This window comes from Aethalodelphis obliquidens, unplaced genomic scaffold (assembly GCF_003676395.1).
Source record: "Aethalodelphis obliquidens isolate GAN/ISIS:26980383/991018 unplaced genomic scaffold, ASM367639v1 scaffold33, whole genome shotgun sequence".
Taxonomy (NCBI): Eukaryota; Metazoa; Chordata; class Mammalia; order Artiodactyla; family Delphinidae; genus Aethalodelphis; species Aethalodelphis obliquidens.
Genome location: NW_020837977.1, coordinates 5442050 through 5459148, shown reverse-complemented (window position 1 = coordinate 5459148; position 17099 = coordinate 5442050). Strand labels below are relative to the sequence as shown.

The following is a 17099-nucleotide window of genomic DNA, read 5'->3' as shown; positions in this document are numbered from 1 at the left end:
GACATCAGCTGTCCTGGTTCTTGGGCCTTCAGACAGACTGAATTACACTACAAACTTTCCTGCTTCTCCAGCTCGCAGATGGCAAATTGTGGGACTTCTCAGCCTCCATGATCCTGTGAGCCAGTTCCTGTAATAAATCTCCTCTTACATGTATCCTATTGGTTTTGTTTCTCTGGAGAACCCTAATATAAAAGATATAAATTTCCCTGAGGCAGTGCTTTAGTTATATTTCTTAAGTTTTGGTTTGTTGTGTCTTCATTTTCTTCCATCAAAGTATTTTTTAATTTCCTTTGTGATTTCTTCTTTGACCCATTGGCTTTTTAAGGAGTGTGTTGTTTAATTTCTACATATTTGTGAATTCACAAATATCCTTCTATAATTGGAGAAATACTTTGTATTACTTCAGGCTTTTAATTTACTGAGACTTGTTTTATGATGTAGCATGTGGCCTATCATGGAGAAAGTTCCATGTGCATTTGAGAAGAATTTGTATTCTACTGTTGTTGTGTGGAGAGTTCTATAGATGTCTGTGAGGGCTGCATGTTTGATAGTATTGTTCAACTATTGTTTCTTTGTTGATCTTTCTAGTTCTACCAACTATTGAAAATGGGATATTGAAGATCCAACTATTATTTTTGATTTTTTGTAATTATTCCTTTAATTCTGACAGTTTTTGCTTTATGTATTTAGGAGCTCTGCATATAAGTTTATAATTGTTGTATTTTCTTGGTGAATTGACCCTTTTATTATTATTATTATTTAATCTCATAAAATATATTAAAGTCCATTTTGCCTGATATTGGCATGGCCACTGTAGCTCTTTTGGTGACTATTTGCAAGGTATATCTTTTCCATCCTTTTACTTTCAACCTATTTGTGTCTTAGAATCTAGAGAATATCTTTTGCAAATAGCATATGGTTAGACCATGTTTTTTTATCCATTCAGCCAATCTCTGCTTTTTAATTGGAGAGTTTAATTCAGTTATATATATTGCAATAACCAGTGAGGTGGGGTTTATGCCTACCATCTTACTGTTTGTTTTTTGTATATCTTATGTCTTTTTTACTTCTCTGTTCTTCCATTACTGCTTATTTTGTGTGTTAAATAGATATTTTATGGTGTATGATTTTAATTCTTTTGTCATTTCTTTTACCATATATTTTTGGAATTATTTTCTTTTTGGTTGCCCTGAGGTTTACAATTAATATCTTAATTTATAACAATCAATTTTAGATTAATACCAACTTAATTTCAGTACCATTCAAAAACTTTGCTCCCATAGAGCTCTGTTCTCTTCCCCTTCTTTTTTCTGTTATTGTCATACAAATTACATCTTTGTGCATTGAAAGTCCATCACCACAGATTTATAACTATTGCCTATGCAGCTGTCTTTGAAATCAAATTGAGGAGTTACCAACAACAGAAAACATTTATATTGTCTTTTATATTTACCTTTTTATATGTACCTACATGGTTATCTTTACCAGTGCTCTGTTTTTCTTTATCTATATTCAAGAATTTGAGTTACTATCTAGTATTCTTTCTTTTCAGACTGCAGAGCTCCCTTTACTATATCTTACAGGGCAAGTTAGATAGTGACACATTTTCTCAGTTTGTTTTTTTAAATCTGAGAATGTCTTAATTTGCTTTAATTTTTGAAAAATAGCTTTGCTGGATATTGAATATTTTCTGTCAGCAATTTGAGTTTGTCATTCCATTGCCATGTAGTTTCCATGGTTTCTGAGAAGAAATCAGCTATTAATCTTATTGGGGATCTCTTTTATGTGATGAGTCACTTCTCTCTTGCTGTTTCAGGACTACCTCTTTGTCTTTGTTTTTTTCACAGTTTGATTTTGATGTGTCTCACTGTGGATATCTGAATTTATCCTGTCATGATTTGTTGAGTTTCTGGAATGTGTAGATTCATGCTTGTCATCAAATGTGTGAAAATTTCAGCCATTATTTCGCAAATATTTTTTTATGCTTTTTTCTCTCTCTCCTTTCCTTTGGGACTCCCATAATTCATATAGTATGTTGTGTTCTACAGGTCTCTAGTCTCTTCTATATTTTTTATTCATTTTTATTTCTGTTTCTTAGATGATATTTTCAATTCAGCTTTCTTCTAGTTCACTAGTTCTTTCTTCTGGCTGCTGAAATCTATTGAAACCTCTCTGGTGAATTTTTCATTTAAATTTATGTACTTTCAATCTCCAGAATTTCTATTTGATTTCTTTTTATAATTTCTGTCTCTGTTGATAGTCTTTATTCAGTGAGAAATCATTCTCAGACTTACCTTTAGTCTTTAGATGTGATTTTCTTTTAAAAGTTCTTTGAATATGTTGGTATTTAAAATATATAACTTAAAAAATTTGTCTGGTTAAGTCCAATGTCTCGGCTTCCTTAGATATAGTTTTCTATTGGTGGCTTTTTCCCCTTGTGTATGGGCCATGCTTTATTGTTTCTTCGCATGCCTCATAATTTTTATAGATAACCAGACATTTAAAATAATGTAATGTGGCAACTCTAGAAATTAGAACTTCCTCCTCCCCTGGGTTTGCTGTTGTTTGTTGTTGTTTTTGTTTGTTTAGTGACTTTTCTGCACTAATTACATGAAGTCTGTATTCTTGTTTGTTTTTCTACTTGGTTTCTACTTGGTTAGCTTAGTGGTCTGCTGATGATTCGACAGAGATTTCCTTAAATGCCTGGAACCAATAAATCCAGTCTTTGCTGAGTGGCTTTCTGTCTGTGTTGGGGCACAGCTTCAACACTTAGCAGACAGTTTACAGCTCTGCCTTAACCTTCCCTTCCTGCTTGCAGAGCCTCAAGATTATCCAGAAGCGAGAGTTTAGGGCCTTTTAGGTCTTTCTTAAGCATGTACACAGCTCTGAGAATGTGCACAGACCTACTTGTGTTTGTGGCTTTCTCCATTCCCAGAAGCATGTCAGAGCTTTTCAAAGCCTGTGTAGAATTCTCATTCCCAAGCTTTTCCTTTTAACATTTTTGGTTAGCCTATTATTTTCCCAAAACATTATTTAAAATCTTAGGCAGCTTCAAAGTTAAGTAGTTGACTGTAATTTTTGATAAATTCACCTGGAGAAAAGACTTTTTGCACTGAGTGAGTTCTGAGTCAGGTTAAATAAAGATATCACTTCAAGTGGGGTCTTCCAGGGAACTAACAGGTCACGTAATGACAGAGGTCCACCTCATGCTGCTCCCTTCAGTGGCTGCCAGTCTGCTGATTTTCACTGTGATTGTCAGTTTTCAAGGCTACTGTGGAGCTGGAGAGGAGGAATGGGCACAGGGCACATTAAAATGCCTCAGAGCACACTGTTCTTACCAAGATTAAGCTGTTTTTCTTGAAAAGCCACTACCCAGATTGCCAGGATCTTTTGGTTAATTTTTAGCATTCATACAATATTGATCCTGACAATTTTTTGTGAGTTTTCTTATTGCTTTAATGGAGGATATGGAGGAGAGAATTTTTGGAGGTCCTTAATCTGCCATTTCTGCTGACACCATCCCCTTTCCACTGAATTGTGATGTATATTATATATATCATGAGATCCAGTTAGAAAGGCAATAAATGAAGTGCCAGTTATGCTTTGCATGTGTAGGAAGGAGAATGTTGAGAGGCCTCACGTGTGTTGAGGAATTTACTTTCAGTCTTCTTTCAACTTCCCTTGGTGCAAGAATCAGGGGAGTCAAGAAGCAGCTAGCCACTGGGGTTCAGCAAGACTGTTCTCACATTGCTTGTCTACCACACTGTCCCATGTAAACCACACTCCTGTGCATTTGTACATTTGTGTTTTTGCCTCTCCATCTTCCTTAATAACATTTCTGTGGTTAAGACTTTCCATGGCAAGGACTGACTCATTCCCTTGAGAGAGTCCGGTGTGCTAGCCACTGTGTTCTAAAGACTTTCCCTCTATACCCAAGAGGGAAAGCTACTTAGAAGAAGGGGTGCTCTTAACTATTTGTATCTATGATGATGTCAAGTTAATATTATTTAATACTTTTGTAAAACGGTTCCTAGGTTAATAAAAATAAACAAAATGTATTTAGTTTCTTTCTTTTATTCTTATTTCCCTAATACTTTCACATACAAACACAAGTCTTCTGTTACTAACAAGTAGCAATAGTCATTTCAGCAGATATTCAGTCAATAAATTCTGTAATGAACCCAGTTAATTTAAGTTCACTCTTTCAGCAAGGACATGGTGAGCACCTACTATGGACTAGGCATGTGATTAAATTTGTTGCTCTCATTCTTCCAGCATTCTCCTATTCCTTCCATATCCTGGCTGTAAACTATGGACTATGAGATTGACTTCTTTACTTCCTCTTGCTGTATCCATAAACACAGAACCAAATGATCTAGATGTCACACAAAATATTCAGTGTTGTTTCTTTCTCTCTCTCTCTCTCTTTCTTTCTCTCTCTCTCTCTCTCTTTCACACACACACACACACACACTTATACACACACACACACTTACACACACAAAGTGAAATAGAAAAACCACCTATAAAACCAATGAATGTTAAGGGCAAATAATGTTTTAAGCTCACACCACTTCTTCGTATGAGACAAGGCATACTAGAGTATGGTCATCAGTTAGTTTTTTCTCCACTGGTCTTGCGCAATATCCAGAGATGTTCAGATACTGATTTGAGATTGTGAGGTTGTGGGGGAAATTCTCCTCTTGAAAGTTTCCACCTCTACATTCAACACGTGCAAGGTATCATTTTTTAAAATATTTCATCAGTTTACTGTGTAGAGTTCAGAATTTGCTGGTTCAGTCTTGGAGTTAATGAGATTGCCAAGATTTTCCAGTTTCCTGTGTGTCACCTTGTTTCCTCTTTGTACGTAAGCAGGCATAGTCCGCATGGGGCTTGATGCTCCCAGTCGTGTGGAGGAGGGTGGGAACATCGGCAGCTGCCAGCACGGCTGTGGTGGTGGACGGCTGGATGCAGGTGCACAGCCTGCCTCCATCTGACAGGCTTTAAGGCTTGCATTCTCTCTAGTGATATCCAATATCCTGGCCAATAGGGTCCTTCAAAACAACTGAAACAACCCAGTAACACAGTTTCACCAGGGCATCCAGTTGCATAATGTTCACTCAAGTCTACATGGATAAAACATCTTCAGTGTGTTATTTTTGTGATCTGCGGGACAGGTAGTAACTGCTGGATGAGTTGTTCTTCTGGTAGAATGTTCGTGCAGAATTCTGAAGCTGTAGAATGTTGGTGTGCCTCTGATTAGAAGAGTCTAGTCTCATCGTCTGATGACCTGGACTTAGTGCCATTCCACCACTAACTCACTAGACCATGGATGAGTCACTTAACTTTTCTAAATCTCCATTTTCTTGGCTGTAAATTGAAAGGAATAATCCCTGCCTGGCAGTCTCACAAGGTGGTTTTGAGAATGAAATGATAAGAATGCATGTGAAAGTAGTTTGGAAATGGCTGTTAGAGGCAGATAAGAGCTCAGGATTACCTCTCCTCCCTGCCAGGTTCTCACCTATAGAGGGAAGACTTACTAGCCAGATGGGGGTTCAGAGCATCATCCTGTTAGGCAGAGATGTAGAGAACAAAATTCAGGGCTCTGGGAAATCTACACTGGAGAACGTGGCTTAGACCTTAGGCCAAAATTGTGTCCCCTGCCTCCCAAGCCAAATAAAAACCTTTGTATTTGCAAAGAGAGCTGAATCTGCTGGGCAGCCTCCAGTCCACTCAGTGCCAGTTCCAGGGCTGCTTCTGCAGGGCGGGTGGAGCTGGAACACAGAGAGAATGGCAAGTATCCCTGCGGGTGGAGCAGGCCCTTCCGAAGAGGTCAGTGCTCAGAGACAGGAGGAGGAGGGGGCTGTCCTTGCCTGAGCCGGGGTGGTCAAAGAGAACTAGCCGCCCTGCCACAGGCGAGGAGTGACCTGTCATCTCATCAAGCAGAGAAACAGGCTCTCGTGGAAGCCAGGCTCCCACCAAACATATTAGCAGCCCTCCATCCTGAGGGGAGGAACAAGGAAAGGAGGAAGGAGACAGGGAGTGTTGACTTCATCACTCTCCAGAGGGAGGAGGAGACTGGCAGTCTGCCTCTCTATGGATTTGTGAGGGAGAGCAAGAGTGCCCTCCTGTCGCTCAGCCATGGCAGTGAGGCCTCCAGAGGGATCAGGATTTGCCTTTATAGAGTTTGCCTCAGTGAAAAGTCTGAGGAAGTTGTTCATTAAGGTACATTAGAGATTATTTAAACAGGCCCCTTGTTTTACAGGGAGAAGGGGCCAAGGGCAAGTGGGTGACAGGCTCAACGAGTTGATGTCAGTTGTCTAGTTCTCAGAAAGACTAGGTCCAGAGAACAGGACGCTCACCAGGGAGGTAGGAGGGGGGCCCTGGGCTACCAGAGAGACCAGTAGGGGAGCAGGTGGGTGTGTTCTCAAATAGGAGAGGAGAGAGCAAAATGGATGTGGAGGAGATGAAGATCACAGTTTTGTTTAAAGCAGGTTTCTTCAAATATTAAATCATAGCTATGATTTAGATAATCAAGATGAAGTGAGTTTAATTATGTAAAGAAGGAATAGGTATTTTCTTCTCACTCCCCTTCGAAGGTACATTTTCCCCTCTGTAGGATTTATCCTCCAAGTCCTTATGATGAAAAAAATACACGGGGTTCCTTTGGGCACTACCACTCCCCACCACATGGGCAAGATGGGGCTGACCTACTCCCAAGGCTAATGGGTGGTCTGCTGACTCAGACCTGGCCACTAAGAACATTTTATTTCCCTGACCACAGAAACTGGTTCAGGGAAGGGCATGTGCCCCAATCCAGGCAAATGACACCCTTTCCTGGACCTCTTGGAATTGAAAATTCCCTTTGCTGGAGGGTCTGCCGCTGAGATGGTATGGTATAACCTAAATATAAAGCATCTTGTCACCAGGAGGAGGAAGTTGGCTTGAGAATAAAGCCAGCTCAGAGGAAAATGAAACTGAAAGATGGAGAGAAACATATTTTTAATGATATTTTTGAACAGCTTAATCAGGCATGTCCAAGGTCAGCATCTCAATACAATTTTCAGTTACGTGGACCAATACACTCCATACTTCCCTTTATTTTTTTTAAAGCAGTTTAATTATGGTTTCCATCACAAAATCAAAAGAATCCTGACTAATACACTTTCTCTTTCTCTTTGGCACCTTTCAAACATGTTACCTGTGAGTAGCATTTTTCTTTTCTCCTCATCTTCCTTTCTCCTCTTTATTCACCAAAGTATATCCTAACTTGAATAATAAAACAAAAAAATCATATCTCATTTATCAAATGTTAGGAGAATGTTCTATTTTTCAGCAATATTAAGCTATTTTTTTCCCTAGGCTGACTTTAGAGTCATAGTATAGTAATATCACAGAAGAAAATGTTTTGCAGTTATTTATTGCTAAATAAATATTTATTTATTATATTTACCCCAAAACTTTGTGCTTACAGCAGCAGTCATTTTATCATCTTATGATGTTGTCTGTCAGGTATTTAGCTAGAGATCAGTGGATGATTTTTCTTCTCCATATGGCATCAGCTGAGGTCACTTGGAGATGTTAAACTGATGGCTGGCCTGGTCTGGCTGGTCCAGGATGGCTTATGCCTGGCATCTTGATGGGGATGGCTGGAAGGCTGGGTTCAGCTGGGGCCCCTTCCTATTTAGTCTTGGGGCCTCTTTACGTGTTCTCTCATGGCAGCTCAGGACTTCATGAGTGATCGTTCAAGAAGTCTCAGGTGTAAGCTGCAAGACTTATTAAAGCCTTACCTGATTCTAATGGTCAAGCAAGTTCCTAAGGCCAACCCAGATTCAAGGGGGAAAGACAATTAGACTCCATCCTTCAATTAGAAGAGTAGCAAGGTATTTGCCACCACCTTTAATCTACCACAGGGTGGGGTATCGGTGGGAAGAGCTTGAGCTTTGGGCTAGGACAAACGTGTCTAAGAGGGCTTCATCACTTCCTCGCTGTAATTACTTACCTCAGTTTGTAAAATAGGGGTTAATATAATCTCTCTCAGAGACTTTTGAGAATCAAGTGAAATAATTTGTTTGAAGTACCCTAGGATAATGCCCGGTACATAGTAGTCACTCAGTGAGTTGTAGTTGGATTGCTTTAAAGAGATTTATCTTTTGCTGATAGAAGTTCTCTTTTGGCCAGGAGTACAGTCTCTCTCAATTGTGACAGATTGTTAAATGTGCTGAGATTTTGTCTCCATCTGTTACCTCTCACTGTGTGGAGGCGTTCTGGGTGGTCAGAAGCTAATTCATGAACTCTAGCTGCCTCTTCTTGGTTCCAGAGCTTACCTAATTACAGGTTGTTACCGATAATATCAATCTACCTGGTGCCAGAATCACTTATTTTGTAGAGGAACAGTGTCATCAAAAGGTAATAAGTCCAGCATCTTTCTGCAGACTGCAGTTCCCTTTCAGCATGGGGTTTCTCAGTTCACCATTGCCCTTGCCGCAAACTCGACTCAGATCAGAGCTGAGTAGGGTTTAGCTGTGGAGTGTCATTGAAGGCATTAGAAAATCCAGTCAAGAGCTCAGCAGTTCATCTGTATAGAAATCTCATCCACGACATCTGGGATCCCCAGTCAGCCTCAGAATCCCCTTGGTGTTGACATCAGTGCAAAGAGGTGATTCTATATTTGTGAAGTCCCTTCCTCTTGACCCATAGGCCCCCCTTCTTTGTGTCATTATAATCATAATAAATTGGCTCTACATTATGGCTGCCTGGATGGAAATAAATTTTATGGTTCTAGTATAGTGGGAAAAAAGAAGAAACATGCATAATACTCATACTTGGAATTACTAAACTTGGAGCCATTATTGTTATACCGATAGCTGAGTCTGTGGGTTTGCATTTGGTATATGAATTCCTAAGTGCTACTTCTGAAAGTTATGTGCAGGAGGTGTTGTTACTGAATTATGAGTCTTCTGTACTAGAAGGCTTAATATTTTGTTCAGTGCTTTGCATTAAATTGTGCAAGCGTCATGAGCAGTATGTGGGTCTTGCCATCATTCTTCACTTGTTTGAGAAAAATAGTACCTTTTAAAGGCTTCTCATTTAAAGTTTTGTAAAAGAGTCATCCTTGTATTTCCACTGATTGTCTCTTAAGCTATTGTGTTTTTATTTCTGTAAGGCATCTCACATTGCAACATTGAGGCAATCTGAAATGTGGGTTTGCAAATTCTGTCCTGAGCAGCAGGCCAGCTGGTAGCCCTGCACAGATACCATGAGCCACTGCTGTGGGAAAATAGAAACCTCTCTCACCGCTAATGACCCATATAGAGTCAATCACTTTTTTGAAAAGATGTATATATATATATATATATATATATTTTAAATTAATTAATTTATTTTTGGCTGCACTGGGTCTTCATTGCTGCGCATGGGCTTTCTCTAGTTGAGGCGAGCGGGGTCTACTCTTCATTGCAGTGCGCGGGCTTCTCATTGCGGTGGCTTCTCTTCTTTGCAGAGAACGGACTCTAGGCGCGTGGGCTTCAGTAGTTGTGGCACGAAGGCTCAGCAGTTGTGGGTCACGGGCTTAGTTGCTCCGTGGCACGTGGGATCTTCCTGGACCAGGGCTTGAACCGTGTCCCCTGCATTGGCAGGCGGATTCTTAACCACCGCACCACCAGGGAAGTCCCTAAAAAGATACATATTTTTAATAGCAGCTATTAAAAATCTCAACTTTTAAAATGAAGATATTTCTACTCAAACATTTAGAAGAAATGAAAGAAAGAGAAAAAGGATGATAAATTATCATAACTTTTTAAATGGATGGTAATGTCAATCAGGTTAACAATAGATTATTAACCAAGGTATTACATATCTCATCTATCCAATTTCGAATTTTGAGATCACTTTAGGCAAGGAGATAGCTTTAAGGAGTTATACTTTAGGTTGAAAATTACAGTCACTCCTTGGTAGATCAACATATTATTTTTCTGATAATTTAGGCATTAAACTAAGCCTCTAGGAGGTAAAAAATTCCAGGCTTTGCTCTACTCATTGTTCTGCCTCATTAAGTGCTTCGTAGTCACTATCAAGCTGTTTGAACGGTGTTTGCTCCAGTAAACTATGGCCACAGTAAGACCTCCTCTGTTCTATTACATGAAAATGTTCATTGGATAGTATTTGTACAGTGCTTTGAATTCCTCCAAAGTATGCACATTGTTCCCCAAATTCAATATGTGCTAAGTCTCATAAAATACCCCAAATAATTTCTCTTCATAATTACTTTAAAACAACACACTTTTAGAAGATATGAGTCCTATTAACTAAAATATCTACCCTCCTTCCTACTTCCTTTAACAGAAGTCCCACCACCTACCTATTTTCTCTGTGTGGTTACATTTTATCACACAGACAACATAAGTATTTCTACACTAACAGAAGAACAGTCACACTGAACCAATTAAAGCAAGCAAAGGAAGAATTAGAGAAAATCCGTGGTGTTTTATGGATGTGATTTCATGTACAATATCATACCTCACATTATCATAACTCACAGACTTCTTACTTTCTTAATGAGTGACAATAGCAAATCTGGGAAACATCTGCCTTGAAAAAGAACACTAACTGCTCTCTGCTTAAAAAATGTTGCTTGGCTATTACTGTATAGCAGCCATGCGTATCGTATTGTGGTATGAGATGTCTTGGTTGCAAGAAATTAACATTCTCCTGTTTGATTTCAGATTGTCTAGAACAGAATCCCAGCATAATTCAAATCATTGTAAAGCCACAGTTGCAATAAAGAACATGATTTACTATTAGCAAATCTCCAACACTGCTACTCAATTCCCAGCAATCGTTATGACTCGGGTGAAGGAAATTTAGCAAACTATTGTGTGATTTTCTGCCATCTAAAAAAGAAAACCTGCAATATAAAAAGAAAATCTAAAAATAACCTCTCATTTATATAGCTAACCATTTCAAGTGGTTAGCAAGTTTTGGCTGTACAAGTAAAGTATATTCTTTAAATCTCATTACCGCCTCAAGAGCAGCTGCTATCAGAATACATCTGTCAAGGGAATTCGCTGGCGGCCCAGTCATCAGGACTCGGCACTTTCACTGCCAGGCCCACGTTTGATCCCTAGTTGGGGAACTAAGATTCCGCAAGCTGCGCGGTGCGGCCAAAAAATAAAAAATTAAATAAATAAATAAAAGAATAAGTTTATTAACATTCCCACCTGTGTTTCTATTACGGACAAGTATATTTTTCCTTTCCTCTCATAACCAATGGATAGGTGTTTGGAAGATGAAAGAATGACACTTTTAGAAGGAACAAGAAACAATTCCAGTATGATTTTTGCATTGAATGTCCTAATTTTTCGAGTTGTCAAATAGGTCTGAAAATTAAAAGTAGCTGTTCATTTTTATTTCTCTTGAGGGTGGGAAGTAAGATCACAGTAAACTGCTTTTTCACTTTGAATATAATGTTCTCATTGTACTAATACTGTATTATTTCTAAACCACTGCAAAAGTGTAGAGTCTGGCAAAATGCTAATTATTTCTTTCTTGGCTTAGAAGATAAATTTGGTCATGGAAAAGAATTCATTTCTGGATTATCTCAGATATTTGTCATCATCTTTTTTTTTTTTGTCATTTCAGTTGTGAGGCCTTATTACAAAGTGAAAATTTTCATTCAAGAGTGACTTTATCCAAGACATTATCTAATGGAACAGCTGGTACCCTTGTTCAGATTGACCCTGAACCATAGAAAAGTTCACAGTTCTTGCAGGCGTTTGACTTGCCTTTGTTATAAACAGAGCAAGGTCTGAATTAATTATGTTAACTATTTAACTCATCATCTATTGTTATGTTTGATGAAATAACTCACATGAACTGAAGATAGAATATTTCCATTTACCAACTGAGTTTTAAATTACAATTGATTTAATTTCAAACATTTTTGAGTATCAAAAATGCTCTCAAATTGTGTCCTCAAATTCATAATTTTTATATACCCATATATGTATAGATATAGATATCTGTTTTTAGGTAATTCTACTGTTGAGCCCAAAGCATAAGCAGGTTTGAATTTTTAATGTAATTAGTTCCAGAAGACAAACCTAGCACTGTGTAAAGAGGACTGAGCCAAGCTTGATGGTGGCTTGTGAACAGACTGAACAGAATCATATACTGTTTACAGTTGTCTTTTACATGCAGGTGCATTGTGGGAAAGTAACCCACCTCTGAAGTCACAGGAATCCTTCACTTCAAGTCTTTTAGTCACATCGTAAGAAATTAACAATGCTGCATTTGTTTCTGTTTAATATTTCTCATATTTCTTATTCTCATTCTGTAGGAATGCATTCTAATCCAAGGACACATTCTCATACATTCATTAAATCCTTGTGCTCCAAAATGATTCACATGAAAACTCAAAATCTGATGGTTTCATGTGTTCCAACTTAGCTTTTGCTAAAACAGGGTCATCCTTGAACTTGTCATCTGCTGAGGTATTGAATTCCCTATTTCATTCAATTACATGATCTTAAGAATGTGGCCATTTGCCGTTTCTGTCTCAACTTTGAACACATGTTTTTGCATCTAACTGTTCGGCTTAGGAACCCCTCAATTATAAATGACCTAATGGAAAAAAAGAGTAAATCATTTAAGGAACTACCTAAGTAATACAAAAAAATGTTGTTTTTGTTTAAAACTAAGTATTATTAATGTAATTTCCCTGGTGATGACAGATTTTAACTCTTCAATGCATGCTACTACAATATCTGAGATAGAAATTAATTGCTTAAAGAGTAAAATATTCCTTTAGTTTTAAGAAGAATTCTCATACTTAATGAATTTTTAATCAGGGTAATATTTTGAGAGAAAATTAGTTGTCATTTTTTTGTAATTTAAAATAGGATCCTAATGTGGACTAATTTAATTTTAAAAATTTATTTTCATATGTGTATATTGTGTTACTCAGTTTTCTTCTAAAAATGAAGTGGACAGATGTTAGTTTCAGATATTTATAATTAAATGGTTGAGTCAAATTAAACATAATTTGTCTTCTCTGCTGGGCTAAAAACTCTTTAAGGGCACAGACTGTGTCCTTTTCATTCCCCAGGTGGAGAAATGACTAGGACAGAGTTTAACATATAGTAGGTACTCATTAAATGTTGCTGAACTGATCTGAATCTTTATGTGGCCAGACGTAAAACATCTATTTTATTTTTATCATACAGTCTTCAACTAAAGAATAAAATAGAAGTTCATACTTTGCATTCATCCCATATCTTTTTTTTTAATACTTTTTAGATCACTTTCACATAGTTACACCATTTGATCCTTTTGGAGTGATGGGTCTAATTAAGTCTTACCAGTCCATTTTTCTTGCTTGAAGTCACACTCCTGGTTAATTAGTTACGTGGCAGGAACCGGAGATTAGGTTTTTTTTCCTTTTAAAAACTTGTAGGCCCTTTACCTGTTTTATTAGCGATATGTGGGATGGGTCAAATTGCCTCTTTGTAGAATAAGACTTCTTATTTCAATTTGGAAATTAAGAGTGCTGAAAAGACTATCACTTCTACACACACAACAAGAGAAAAAGCTGACAAGCTGGAAATTAATGACGTTTGAACCCATGAGAGAACTGAGTTTGCAAGGCAAACAACTACCCTGAAATATGGGGAGAGACAGTACTTGCAAAGAAAGATGTTGCCAAATCCATGTAAGCCAAAGAGAAGATTCAGCTAGAAATTTTTAATGAATTTCTAAAGGTTGGGTGGGAGTGTGAAGTCCCTGGGGCTGCAGACATATGTGTGTGTAGGGGGGTCACAATCTCATGAATGATTTTCCTCTAGGAACTCACAGGGCAGAGTGGGGAGAGGCTTAAGAAAACTTCCCCTGTGATACTGGCTGGAGCAGGGGAGAGAACAGAAGCCACTGCCAAAACACTGCCAGATTCATCTTCTGTATCACCTTGGAGGAACAAAAGGCTGAATATGCAGGGAAAGGCAAGAAATGTATAGACTAAGACCTCTGGGGGATAGCTGGGACTCTATAGACCCAGTATTACCCCTGGAGAAGGAACAGGCCCAAGACCCAGGTTCGCAATGCCTGCCTAAATCTGAGGCTTAGTAAGAACATCAGACAGTACCTCCTTCCCCCACTCCTCCACCTTCATTACCCTATCATTGTCAAATAAAATTAAGAGTGGAATTCAGCTGGGAGAGCTGCAAGAGAGAGAATCTCTGTCTGTTGCACAAAGGAAAAAAACCTAAACCAAGTGGGAGACCCAGAGCCAAGCAGGAAGCAAGCTTCAAACCCAGCCCAACTCCTGACTTGATGGGCATGAACCCCTATATTAACAGCCCAACAGAAGGAAAGGTGTGCCCATCTCCAAGTATAACAATTATTTATCTCAGTATCTATTGTCTTGTACAGTACATCCAACTTTAAACAAAAAACTTTTGGCATACAAAGAGGGGAAAAAACACCACAGTTTAAAATGACAAAGGAGTCAGCAGAGCCAGACTCAGATATGACTTAGATGTTGGACCTATCCAATGGGGAATTTAAAGTAGTTATGGTTAATATGTTAAAGGCTCTAATGGAAAAGGTAGACAACATGCATGGTTGAGTAGATACTTTTAGCAGAGACATGGAAACTATAAAAATGAAAATCCTAGAAAAGAATAATTCAGTAACAGAGATGAAGAATGCTTTCAAATATTTTACCAGTAGATTTGAGGTAGGTGAAGAGCCAATGAGCTTGAAAATGGAGATAGATCAACAGAAACTACACAAAGTGAAACACAAAGAGAAAAAAAAAGAATGATAAAAAAGAGAGCATCCAAGGGCTAAAGGCCAATACCAAATGACCTAACATGCATAAATGGAACTCCAGGGGAACAAAAAGAGAAGAGGGCAGAAAAAATATTTGAAGATGAGTAAGAATTTTTTAAAAACTCAGCACCTATGAACATCATATTCTAACTCCCAAAAGCCAAAGACGGAGAGAAAACCTTGAAGGCAGCCAGAGGAAAAATTAATGTTACATTAATGAACAAGAAAGAGAATTACAGCAGACTTGTCACTAGAAACCATGTAAATAAGAAGGCAATGGAATGATGTCTATAAAGTTCTGAAAAGGAAAATAACCTGACTTATATCCAGTGAAAAATATCTTTCAAAGGTGAGGCAGAAACAAAGCCTTTCCCAGACAAAAAAAACTTGAGGTAACTCGTTAGCACAGATCTACTCTGCAAGAAATGTTAAAGGAAGTTTTTCAGGTAGAAGAAATATGATACCAGATACTTGGATTTATACAAAGAATGAAGAATGAAGCTAAAATGGAATATATTTTTAATTTTTCGTTGTTGTAAAAGCTAACTATTTAAAGCAAAATTTGTAATAATGTGTTTATTCCATAAATAAAAGTGAAATGTATGACCACAGTGACACAAGGAATGAGAGGACTTGAGAATGTCCTGTTACATTGTATATGAAATGACATAATACTATTTGAAGGAAAACTCATTAACCATTAAAAAGTTAAGTGTTAAAAAATGTATCAAGCCTCTGTAAGGAAGATACTGTGGCCACTGCTCCTGACTCACCACAGTTCCTTCTTGCTGAGGAAGAAGTCAGTCACGAAGTTATGCTCCTGCCATGTGGCAGCCATGGCTTTTAAAGCTACTGGAACTACACCAGTGGACCCAGAAGGGGTGGTTCACTGAGTAAGAATTACCGTAACTGTCCGCCATGTAAAATCCCTGGGGAAGGTGTGTGCTGATTTGATCACAGGCTCAAAGGAAAAGGACCTTAAAGTGAAAGGACTGTTTCGGATGTCTACCAGGACTGAGAATCACTGTGAGATAAACTCTTTGTGGTGAAGGTTCTAAGACTTGGGAGCATTTCCAGGTGAGGATTCACAGTGACTCATTGACTTGGACAATCCTCCTGAGAGTGTTAAGCAGATTACTTCTATCATTGAGCCAGGATTAGAGATTGAGGTCATCGTTGTAGTTGCTTAAATCAACTATTTTAATAAATTGATTATTAATCATTTTTAAAAGAGGTATAAATAATAAGTAATTGTAGGAGATAAAATAGATCGTAAAATGCTTAGTCATTCAGAAAAGGCAGAAAGTGAACAAAAAAGCAAGAAAGGCCAAATGGAACAAATAGAAAACAGCCAGCAAGATAGTAGATTCTAAGCCAACCATAACAATAATCACTTTAAATGTCTAAATACATCAGTAAAAAGGCAGGTTGCTAGACTGAATTTAGAAAGAAGACTCACTTATATGTTGTCCATAGGAGACTCACTTTAAATATAAAGACATAGATAGGTTAAAAGTAAAAGCATATACAGGCACCCCCCACCCCCGGCTATCCAAAAGTAGAGTGTTCCTATGAAACCTTTCGTAAGCCAAAATGGCTTAAAGCAAAGAAGTAATTACCTTAGGACACATCTTGCTAACAGATGCAAAAAATAAATCGAGATAAAGCACAGATGGTCACACAGTTCAAAGCTATGGTGGCTTGAGCCTGAGATGCTCAGTGTAGTTCTTCGGGAAGGAGCTTGGTAGTGCCACTCTCTCTGCTGGGGGTGCACTGCCTGTATGCTGCAAAATAATGCTGAACGCTATTTATTTTTTTACTAAAGTATAGTTGGTTTGCAATGTTACATTAGTTTTGGGTGTACAACGTAGTTATTCAATATTTTTATAGACAGTACTCCATTTAAAGTTATTACAAAATAATGGCTGTATTTCCCTGTGCTCTACAATATATCCTTGTTGCTTATTTATTTTATACATAGTAGTTTGTGTATCTTAATCCCTTACCCCTATCTTGCCCCTTATCTCTTCCCTCTCCCCTTTTGACTTTTGCCTTTTTTCAGAAGAGCAAAAATCCTCTTCAGATTTCTTAATCAGCAAAAACAGGTACTAATGTAGGGCTTTCATAAAAGGGAAGTGGTATAAACGGGAGGATACCTGTACCAGTCAAACACTGTGGCCTGTCTCCCCCCAAAAAAGCCAAAACTGGGTTTTCATTAAATTCAGTCAAAATAGACTTCAGAAAAAGAATATTATCAGAAATAAAATAGAACA

The 17099-nt window shown here is 38.0% G+C and overlaps 1 pseudogene; it reads left to right on the top strand.

Annotated features, from left to right (window-relative positions):
- The first annotated feature begins 15662 nt into the window (after positions 1-15662).
- On the top strand, positions 15663-16016 carry LOC113631415 (40S ribosomal protein S20 pseudogene; annotated as a pseudogene).
- The last annotated feature ends 1083 nt before the right edge of the window (positions 16017-17099 follow it).